Source organism: Toxotes jaculatrix, chromosome 7 (assembly GCF_017976425.1).
Source record: "Toxotes jaculatrix isolate fToxJac2 chromosome 7, fToxJac2.pri, whole genome shotgun sequence".
In the NCBI taxonomy this organism is placed as follows: domain Eukaryota; kingdom Metazoa; phylum Chordata; class Actinopteri; family Toxotidae; genus Toxotes; species Toxotes jaculatrix.
The window spans coordinates 8,930,458-8,942,982 of record NC_054400.1 but is presented as its reverse complement, the minus strand read 5'-3'; positions in this window follow the sequence as shown (position 1 = coordinate 8,942,982).

The following is a 12,525-nucleotide window of genomic DNA, read 5'->3' as shown; positions in this document are numbered from 1 at the left end:
GGAAGATGGGCAGAGGGAGACATGAAACAAAGTCTGTGAGCTGGAATCAAACCTGCAGTACCCAAGAGTATATGTCTTTACATTGTACGCAGAAAACATGAGGTCTCTTCTGTCAAAACAGGAAGGAATCATGCTGAGGTGAACACAAAGTATTTACTTTTGCCTTCAGAGAGTTAGCAATGTCTTCAGTCTGTGTGTTAAGGATTTTATTTTTATTACAGAGTCACGTGAATTAATGTGATCTGATTTGTCATAATAAAATCAAATATTTTTTATTTTTAATATTCATGATTTGCTGTTGGATTTTATTTTAGGCCAACAGACAAGATAGAATATCTGGTAAAGAATGTGAGGGTGTGATGGATTTGAAGTGAGAATATGATGGCTTTCAGATGTCCATATGAACGGGAATGATTTCAGAAATGCAAAACTGCTTTTCCATTCTCTGTCTTTTTTTTTTTTTTTTTTGTTGTTGTTGTTGGTAAGGTCTATCCTCCAGCTATTCTGTTTGTGTTTATGGGTAATTTGGTGCTGCAAATAGTGTTCAGCTGTGCTCATTTTACCACCATCACACCCATCACTGACAGAAAACAAAAATGGTTTTGGGTGTGTTTTTGGGAATTATGATGAATACAGAATCACAGCTACAAGACACATAACAAGCCCTGTACTTGGATTTTTTTCACTCACCAGTTGAAAAAATGTTAGCAGCATGCACAAGTACTGGATGAATTGCTATTGCTTGTACAGACATTCATGATTCCCAGAGGATGTATAATAAGTCCTTACTATACATGAATAGAAGACTGGTGCCATGCTGTCATTGTGTTTATGTTCATTCAGTCATATAGAGTGATTGCAGTGAGCAGAAGGCTAACAGTGTATTTGCTTTGTTAGATGTCTGTTACTAAAAAGGACTATTGAGAGTCTCTCCTTATCTTCCTTATTGTTGTCTTCACTCTTCACAAGCTCAAGTGGCCTTAGAAACATGTAGGGGAATAGGCAACATGGAGGGAAAAGGTCCATCATAGTCCTTGAAGTACCCAAGTGGTATCTCCTGTCAATGCTTTAGCTCCAATAGGTAGTTATATGTTTGAGGAGACATATGTCAGCCATGACATAGCCTATGGTATAAAATCAGAGCCTAAGGTGTAGCCCCTCAGAGCAGGAGTATAAATCCAGCTTTATTCTTGTAGAATGTCTGTAAAAGCAATAGAAACACTGACATCTAAGTGCATCAAACACCACTGACAAAGCACAAAAGACCATTTGGTTAGAGGCAGAGACAAAGGGCAGGTGTTTTTTGTTCTCAGAGAGCTGTGACAGAGGCTTTTAGAAGGATTCATGGTAGATTCATGGTAAACACCAACCTCAAAACAGGGGAGCAGGTTAACTCTGTCTTTTCAGGACAACCTACAGTAGCAACTCATTCAAACAACAAAGTTATTCACAGTAACAACTTATACACTCATTCAAACAAATTACTGAGTCATCTAAATGAACAGCAGAAAAACAAATTGACTTTAGGCGCCTCTAGAGTAAATCAGCATTCCATTCAGGGGAAACAATCACCAGGATATCTGATACTATTAGTAATGACCTGTTCAAGAGATGTAATCTACTGCTGGAAAATTACAAATACAATTGACCTGACTGTTATATGAAGGTCAACACAGTTGCACTTTAAAGGAAAAGTCAAGGAAAGTTGTTGTTAGGGATAATTTTTGTAATAAAAAAAATCAAAATCATCAGTGTCAGTTTTTCAGTATTAGTACGTACTGCTGTCTATGTAGTACGATGCTGTTTTAGAGATTGAAAGATTAATGTTTTCAATAATTAATGTTAAAACATGTGTTCAAACATATGTGTCTGTGGACAGATTGACCTTGCAAGTTGACATCGAGAAGCTCCTAAACAAACATCTTGCAAACGTATACTGGCACATCAGCATGCGTGCCCTTCAAGTTTCACGCATGGCTCCTGCACATGCTGCACATTAGTTGATGGATCACACGATTACAGTAGTTCACACCGGTTGAATAGGTGGTAATCATGCATGTTGCAAAGTGTTTTTCAACATCATGAACCCTGTATTACTTGCACGCCACACATCTGCTGAGGCTGAGAGAACAAACAGCTCTGTCTGAAACATTTGATCAGACACGCACACTCACAGACAGACACACACACAGATTCAGAGTGATGTTATGTTATGTTTGGTCCTCAGAGACAAGCTCATTTACAACAAGTGCAGAGCAGCCTTTACCGTCTCTCTAATAGCTCATGATTATCCAAATATTGTGACAAGTGTGTTGAAGAGGACCACAGCATGGTAGCACTGATGGATGGGGTGAAGCTCTGAGAATCCTTCCTCCTCATATTTGATTAAGACAAACACACACAAACACATCTTCTCACCAGTGAATCGTCCTTTCACATGTGATAAATCTCTAACAGCCAAATGCAAAGGAAGAGATGACTTGATTATAGCTGACACCAGGGTGTGCATCTAATGACAGAGTGGAGTGGTGAATTCTGTTTGATATAATTTAGTTCAAAGGCCATTTATCTTCCTCAACTGACCATCAGTTACCAGTGAGGCTACTGTACCTTCATTGCAGATGCCATGCACCCAGTTAATGTTTTACATACAGCAAGTTAGCATGCTAAACTCTCTAGGTGTGTTCTTGTTTTTTTTTTTTTTTGGAATCAACCATGCCTACAGGATCATACTGGGATGAAAACTGCTGCACCTGTTTTTATCTGAGACCTCTGCTGCAAGTGATTTGCATACCTTTTTCGCCCTGGATTTTGTCTCACAAACAACATACAAACTGCCCTACAAACAGTTTGTGGGGGAACACTGCAGACACTACTCAAAACTGAAAAAGGTTCCCCAACTCCTCTGCATTTCTGTGGGGAAAACATTTGCCATTTTTCTTTTTTCTACAGATAATTCTCCTATAAAAACTATCGAACTGACCAACCATCAAAGATCATGCAATAAAAGACAGAGCTCTTTGCAGTACAGACAGAAATAAAATACTTATTAGTTTTAAGTTTAAAGGTCGATTGCTGACATTGGAAATGTTCTTGGCTGCCTGGTGTGGAAAACGGGTCGAGTCATCTCCTTTTTAGAGTTGGAAGGTGTTTCTGAGGCCGGGACTTCTGGAAAGTTGTATGCAGTTACCAAGGCTAAGCTAGTGGCTGAATGACCAGTAAATCCCTCTAAATTGTTGTGCTTCCTGCTTAAATGCGATATCTTATTTTGAATTTTACATAATGTGAACTACAAAATGTTACAGGCTACATGTTAAAAACAAAAAAAGTTACATGTGGGTGTGGAGGATCTGAAGGGTGTGATGAAAGTAAAGTAAAAAGTAATGTCACACACCAGACCTATACCCTTGTGTGTGTGCGCCATGGTTCCTGCCTGGTGTTGTGAATCTCATTAGAGTACACATGCTTTCAATCCACACGGCAAGCACACACCTCTTTCACATGCCCTTCTGCCCATAGGAGGCTCTCTCCCATGTCCACACACACACACACACACACACAAATATGAATACCTAGACAACTACAGGCAGACAAATACACTGAGAGACAGATGGTTAATTGCGAGCACACCACTAAACATGCAACCTCTCTGAAATCCCATGATGGTACTAAAGCACTTACAGGTATTCAGATGAGCATAGAGCACGGAATATCCGACACACACTCTGACTTACACACACTCTCACTTACACACACAGACAACTTAATCCATGCTGTTGGCAGAGGAGTCTTTGAGCAGATGCCTTGCTACACACGGTGAAGTAGGCATCATCTGGCTGCTGAGAAAAGCCTGTCAGTTATTACACATTTGAACAGACGTGCAATCCTGCACACGCACATCCATGCTCACATACACAAACTCTCACGAGCACAAACGTCACACAATTAATTATGAAGTAAGCCCTACAGATTGAATGGAGGTGATGTGACGGCCCATCGCCTCGTTTCTCTTAGTAACAAACACTCCAGTTTCACAGCAAAGAAAACAGACTCATGAATTCTTAACTAAAATGCTATCAATAAACAAAAAGAGCAATAAATAAACCACTAAGTTAGTTACGGCAAAACAACAGAGTGGCAGGCAGGCGGCCAGGGAAAGATGGCGAATGTAGCCTTTGTCTGTGTGTTTTTGTGTCTGAGATATTCTGCACAACAATGCGTGCAATAATAAACTTGAGACATTGTTGATTATGGATGGGGTGCAGGGATTTACGGGGTGATTTACAAGGGAAAACATCACGAAGGCAGGCTGGAAGGAGACAAAGGCAGTCTGGAGGACAGTGGATTCCTGTATGCTAAAGCGTACGGAGAAATGTGCAGCACCAATAGGATTTTCTCAGTGGAGTCCAAGGTACTGGGATTTGGGAAACAGGATTAGCTGCTGTGTAATAATGTGGATGTGATGGGGGCAGCGTGCTCAGAAGAGTCAGCCCATGTGGTGTGTGTTTGTGTGTGTTTTTGTGTGTGTGTCTGTGGAGTTGGGGGTTGAAGAGAGCAGTCAAAGGGATTAGGAAGGTCCCAAGAATGAAATGTTCTTCTACTCTCTTTCTCTCCGAGTTTAAAGATTTGATGCAACCATCCTAATTTTAGGGCTGAGGGTTGTAATGAAACATGAATGAGGTTGGTTGGGTTAGCAGTTGTGAGACCTCACTCTCTCTTATATTCATACATGAATACACATACATACACATATACACCGTGCCAGGCATTGTCCTTAGTGACAGAGGACTAAGCCCCCTGTGATTAGTCCAAGTATGTGATTAGTTCAAGTTTTAAATTTACAATGAAATTGAAATAACAAATTTTATACATATCCCATCAAAATCTGACTATTGTTTTAGTAATGATTAAGTTTATATACATCTCTGACCAATATTGTCAGACTATTGACATAAAATAATTTTGGACATGTTGAACAATCATTCATAGCACACAGCAATCTTTATTTCATGTGATGTGACGTTCATTCACTGTAATTCCAACCGTGTGGCTGAGAGCAGGTTTTTCTATTTATCATTCAACAACCCAAAATTCTGGACAACCAGAAACAACATGGCAACACTTAGGGATGACATCTGAGCCATTATCATGTTGTTTACACAAAGCTGTACGGCAGCGAGACGTCTCCAAGGTCCTCCGAGGGTGCCATCTGCACAGACACTAAAATGTTGAGGTTTTTTTTTTTAAAATCTAAATCTTGCTTCTCCAGCACCAACAAGGCTACCTCAGGATCAAAGTCATGCTCAGAGGGGTTTAAAGAAAAGCAAAAAATCTAAACAAAAACTCTTCTTCTCCTTCTTTCTGACATTCAGTAAAAGCCTAAAACTGCCAGTCCCACAATACTCCTTTTACCACCAAGACAGATTGTTCTGTAGCTGCAGTATTTGTGTTTTCAAGGCTTCCCTTCAGGGATAGACATTTAAGATCTGTAGCTGTATGAATGTCTAATTCTCTGGATTATCCCCTTTTTTGAACAGGAACTCCATAGACTTCACACATTAAAGTCAGTTTAAAAGTCTTGAGGAGTACTACCTGCATTAAGTTATATAAAAACCTTTTGTGGCTCCAGAGGATGGTGCACCAAGTCTGATACATCACTTGCCCACTCCTCACCTGTGTTTGAGGCTAGGAGCTCAAGGCTACCACTAGCATAACATACCCAAATCTCCAAATGAACTGTGAACAACAAAGGCACACAGTTTTGACAAGGGGACACTGCACTCCCATAAAAAAAGACAACCCCACTGGTTGTTTGTGCAAGTCGCTTGTTAGTTATGTTTTATTGTTATGCAACATCTAGTGGCAGTGAGAGATAGTTATCAGTCTTTTCAGCAAAAGACCAAAAGCAACATGTTTACGTTCAAATGACAAAGCCGTCTAGTGGCTGTAGTAATTATGACAGAAGCAGAAGGAGGATGTCAGGTGACAATGTTATAGAGCCATAAAGTCATCAAAGGGAGGAGTTCAGGGTGGATGGATGGTCCCATCCAAAGTAAATATTGGACTTAAACACGGGAGACTGCTGTTCATTCCCATTTCCAACCCACAGTCAACACTGTTTCTTTTAACTTACCAAAACCCAGCTAAACCGTCACCATAGCACTGTCTCTTCACAAAAAATGATTAGCTATTAATTTTTCAACAGTTTACCAACCATAAAGTCCTGATTCAGCTATGAAATATGTTCAATTATGATAGTAATACACTGTTAACATGCTGTTCCTCTTTGATTTTAAGTGCACTTCAAGCCAATTAGAGACATTAACGAAGATTGGATCCTTTGCTGATAAGTAGCACTTTTACAACAGGCATAATCAAAGAACACTGGACTCTTTGAATACATTAATTCAATGACTAAACCCATCATGTGTTTTAGATAGTGGCAAATGTCTGTTACACAACTACTCAAACAAAAGACAAATGGCAAGCGTCTGTTTACATTTTGTTTGTAAAAGAAATCAAATATTTACTATCAATATTTACTATGTTATTGAAGATTTAATGGAGGGTGAAGTTTCTTTCTCCATCCTTTGCTTTGCCATAAACTGACATCACAACAGTTGAGGTGAAAACATTATGTACTGTATAAAGTATTATCTTTACAATAACCTCCACAGTGGCTGACCTTTAATAAGGAGTGTTGAAGTAAATACATTTCCTATCTGGGTATCTCAGAATGCACACACCAAAGAACCAAAAAACTGTGTGGACTGATTCAAGGTTGGACCAAAATTTGTGGAGACAGAGCAGGAGGATGAGACATGACTGGTTCAAGACCTTTGCATGTTACTAACCCCCCTCCCCTGTGCTTTTCCTATATTTCCTCACTGAAAACAACCTAATAAAACTGCAATGTTTTAGAAGCTTCTTAATCTTAAAAAATCATCTTACTCTGTGCCTCTCTTTTTATACTTCTGTTTACTATTACCTCTGCTTTGAATCAAATTTATTGAAATGAGAGGCATAGCGAAGATGGAATTTGATATTACTACATTTTCACCTCAAGATACCTGCAGATGAACAAATACAAGCACAAGGAAAATAAAACTAGATGAAAGGGGAGGAACAAATAAAGCCATGTCAGTTTGGATTACTGTGGTCTACAAAACAGTAACATGGTTGTCCCTGGATTCATTCTACCTCTGTCCCCATCTGTGCTTCATTTAATATGACTGCTGAAAAAACAGTCTTTTTTCAGACAGTAGAATTCGGGAGCTGAAGTATTGCAGGGCTGCACCACCGCCCTGCTGAACAGAGATCTAGAGTGACAGGTTAGGAAGTGAAGAGTTCCCTGTTTTTGCTTACAGCTCTGACCTCTGATCTGTCATCTCATATCTACAGTATGTTGTCTTCAGTAGCTGGACAAGCCTGCTCCTGTTCCAGACCACATTGAGCCAAGAGATATTTATAATCCTAAAGATCTACAGAGAAATATACATTTCATCAGTTTAAGTGCGTTTTTTTAAATTATACTTTGTGAACACACTGCAGCAGCAGTTCCTGAACTTGGGTGTCTTATAGAGCGGCCAAGGGTCCTGCAAGATTTGTTCTTTTCCATTTTTTTTTTTTTTTTTTTACAATAATGATTAACCACATAGAAAATAAGGCAACATGTACATTCGGATTGTTGCTATAGAAAGGTTTCAATATAATATGCATCAAAATCACCACATTAAAAATAATGTTCAATATGCAATTATGCTGTAAATATGTGTATACCTATATGAATACAGGTATATACAATTCCTTAAACTCAAAAACAATGTAAACAGTGTAAGTTGTGTTAGTTTGTTCCAATGAGTTCTTGTTACACATATTCATGGTGTCATGTGTATGTGTGCTCAGTGGGTGGACATGGGGTTTGCAATGAAAATGAGAAAAAAAAAAATCACTGAAGCTGATATTTGCCATGTCTGCGTGATAAATGACAAAATTGCTACTTTAATTTCAATTAACTAATTGACTAGACAGCTCATTTCAGCACTGGAAATACATGATTCAAAAGGCTCTCGATTCAATACAGGCTGTAAACAGAAGAATTCATTGCATGATTCATTGCTTAAATTGTTGAGCTGATAGATTTCCTGTTTATAAATAACCACCAAGTTATCTTATTGTTTATTCCCTTTGGTAGAGCTAGGAACAAGGTCAAATGTGTGTATGATGTGTAGTTTGTTTTCTGTGCTGGCCAGGTGCTAAAATCCTGGTCTGGTACAACAGAGGATTTCTGTATCTCTTACAGAAGCATACATGTGGTAATATATGGTATAAAACATATTGTATTAATCTTTGTGGCTTGTGTTGCCTCCAAATAGTTTATGAAGTTTATAAAACAATTCCATCTTTCTATTTGTCTTGTAAATAAGGAGTAAACAACAAAATAAAAGATGAGTCTTGACAGCATCTAATCAGACTTGGCAAGTTCTCCTGGAAGAGAAGTCATCACTTGACAGAAAATTTAATTCCCTATCCATAACTGCAGGACACCTGTGCTGAATTGGCTGAATTGGTTTGTAATACACCGTGTTCAGTGAACTGGGGAGCAGAGCTTCCCCATCAAGCCGAACACAAGACCAGTTACGGCTACAAACTACCCAGAAGGCTGTAACAGTCAGTCATTTCTCTGTCCTACTTTCCCTCTTTTCATCCTCCTCCTGCTCTCATATCTTCCCACCCTCTCACTCCATCCCTCCATTTCACTCCTCCATCACAGAAAGGAAATAGCAACACTGGTCTGATTGCTTTAAAGTACCATCGATAAAAATAAAAACACCACTTTCTGGATGTATCTGGGAAAATTCAGCGGAAGATTGAAGGCTGTTCTGGCTGGCTTGGACCACTGGATATCATAAATTATAGTTCAGCCTTGATGGGAGGGGCATTTATTGAGCTATCACATGTGCAATATTTGAATATGCAAAATGAAATTAAATATAAACATGTGCAAAGGGTAACCTAAGAGGATGTGAAACAGCTCCCTTAAAATTGATAGATCTCAGGCTGAGCATGCCGCAAAAGCAAACAAGATTCCACTTTTTCCATTTTTTCATCTCATTTCTCCATCGCTGTCGACAAGCAGACCAACGGAAAAAGAAGTGCAGGACAGCCAATAAAGGCAGTGACTGTTTTGCACAGGCCTGCAAGCTATAAAACTAGTGACTACACACATATTAGACTGATAACTTGTTTGTGGCTGCGTTTCAATACAGTTTCCTCTAAAACTCTAAATTCTCAGATAGCATGGCTGAATTCTGTGAACTTTATGTTTGCATGTTTGTGTGCACTATGGGTGAAAGAGAGAGAGAAACAAATGAACGATTTAAAGGATATTTCCGGTTTACAACATCGTGAGTCTTATTTTAATAGTTGTGGCCATCATTGTCACTACATACAGTGTGCTATTTTACATTGTTGCACTGATATGTTTTGTTAGTCAAATTAGATTTTCTTTTTATAGTCTGATATCACTAATTGTAGTTTGCCACAAGGGACCTAACAGTGTGTACAACATTATGACACCCTCCGTCCTTACACCCTTGAATTGGACAAAGAAAAACTCCCCATAAAAACCCTTTCAACATGAAAAAAGCGTAAGAAACCTCAGGTAGAGTAACAAGGGAGGGATCCCACTTCTGGGATGAAGAGGGAAGCGGCATTAGAAACATAATGCCCTCTGATTTGTGTTTTTTCTTTTTATCAACATAATGAGGAAAAAACAACTCAACAACAAAATTTTATCTGCTAAATGTTCACTGACAGCATATTTAATTTTCCTACCACAGCAGCTCTACAGAGTCTGCGCATACCAACTAAGGCACAATTAAACTCTTTTTACGGGTAAATCTAATCACTCAAATCACTTGGTTTAGGGAAGTATAAAAATAACAATAATGAACTTTACTTATGTAACACCTGTCATACACAATGCAGCAAAAGTTTAAGTAGTTCAAAGATGGTGATCTTGGTTTAAAATTGAAAAAGTGACCTGAATCATGAGACAAGATGAAGTTATTAATTTGATTAGACTTTTCCCTAACCTTAACCAATGTTCTTAACCTAACCATACCCGCTCCGGATGCGAACCCCAGTCTTGGGTGTGAAAGTCCTGCACTTTCACCCAAAATGTAGAACTTTAAAAAACACCTACCTAATTCAAGCAGTAATGATGTTTCCCATCAAAACATTAAGCACCACCAATTTGTGGTATATAAATTTAATTTGTAGGACACATGATGCACTTTTAAAGTTTTAGATGCAAACAATTTTACAGTGTAATATAATGCTTAATACAGTAATAGCATTTTGGGTGCCTACTGTTGCTTCTACCTCTAAATAAAGTAGCAGCAGTGTTGCTGTTTCCTGATCCCAAAACTGCTTTGGTAAGTATAGTGTTCTCATCACAGGTAGAAGTTGTGGCTAAAACTGTAAAAGTAAGATCCAGGTTGTAATGAACTGGAAGTGTGGTGACAGTTCGTGTGCAGGACTGGTGAGCAGCATCAGGACAGAACACACTCATAGAAAGAGCAGACAGACAGAGACACAGGTGGACAGACGGACACAGAGACAGACAGCAAGGCAGACCAAGAGAGACAAGGGCAGCAGGTGCAGAAGACAGAAAGAAACACAGAACGTGACAGACATTGACAGACACATGAGACATAGAGAAAAAAAAGAGGGAGGGAGGGAGGAAGGGAGGGAGAAAGGGAGGGAGGGAGGAATGGAAGAGTGTGGTGAGCTCCCGGGGCTGTGAACCTGCCATGTGTAGAGACATGCTGCACCATCTGTGTTGAGACTGTTTACGCAACACACCACTGCTGCAGACATCCTGCAGATACACACGCCCCGTACCACCTTGCTAGGACATCACAGGGCAGGGCGGTGGCATGCTTCACTTTGCATGCCATTGAAAACAGCAATGTTTTGAGATGTGATGACAAACACAAAGCCAGGGAACAGTCCGGCCACACAGATGACACCAAACACAACAGTTAGATAATACAGTAAAACAACAGCAATATAAAAAGAGGATGAGGATAAAGTTTTACAGGAAGGAATAATGTACAAATTTGGTTTTAATTACAACAGCAATAACAGCAGAGCCAACAGCAATCAAATCGGACAGTTTATAGGAATAAAAATGAAATAAACGTGGCAGCCTGTTACTGCCACCACTTGTTACCCTGCAACACAACATGACCCTAAACAGCAATGACAGCCACTGACTGTTCTGTGTCATCAGGCCCAGAATCACATGCAAACACTGATCATAATAAATTTAAATTGATCAGAACTGCAAACAATGAACCACGACACAGCCACCACAGTATCTGCCACAGCTACGCGCTGAGAACAAAGAGAAGCAAGAGAGTGAGAAAGAAGGGACAAGACAGAAAGAACAAACAACAGAAGTGATGTCACATGTATCGACAGAGAAGGCAAGACAAGGCAAGACATGATGAGGTTTGTGAAGAAGGAGGATAACGAGAGGGAGAGAAAGAGGCAGAGCAAGTGGGATAAAAGAAGGCCATGAAACAATGACCAGGGAGACAGAGACAGTCTAGTGCGTGTTGACAGTGCTGTCGTGTCTTGGTGGTGCCAGCTAGACTCCAGAGATGTCTTCAGCAGACACTGGCTGCTCAGAACGTAACCTCTTTGTGTGGAACCAGAACAGACCAAATGTCCACAGAGAGGTGGTGTGTGATTGTGGTGGTGAAAGATAAAGCCATGAGTTTTCCCCAAAGTATTTTAGAAATACATAAACTGTCATCAACTGACCTATTCCTACAGCTCTACCCCAATCAGTGATTGTGAAATCATAGCTCAGCAACCGCAGGCCTGGCCTATGAAGATTTGGCTTTCTTTATATATTCAAGTATTGTGCATGGGGATGTATTAAGAGCAATACTCTGTGTCTAAAAAGTTTGGAGGCCCGTGTAAAGCCTCTCAAGGCCTGTCTGACAAGTACATGGTGGCCTCTGTCACAACCCAAGGTGCGATCAGTTTACCTCATCATCTGATGTGGCCCCTGAAGTTGTGTTACATCACCTCAGTAACAGCTCTGAAGATGGACTCAAAAGCCAACAACTACATTCATAAATGGTTGGGATTTCCAACACTGCACTTGGATACAAACAGGTGAGGCTCTTGTTCAAGCTGAAGACTGAAAGGGTGTCTGTATGTTCACTTTGAAGAGGTGGGGGGTTAACAAAGGGTCGTTTGCTACTTAAATGGATCAAAAAATTATAAGAGAACAAGAAAATGGGAGAAATCCAAGACTGCAACAACAACACAGCCTCTGTACATACACAGAAGGTGAAACTAAAGATAAATCTCCACTAAAGTGTAAAGGACATGCAGTAGTATCAAGGTCTCCATATCAGTGACTGATGAAGACCAGACCTAAGTATGTCAGACTAACCTGCTCCAGTATATACAGCACATCAGAGACAAAACAGTAAAAAAAAA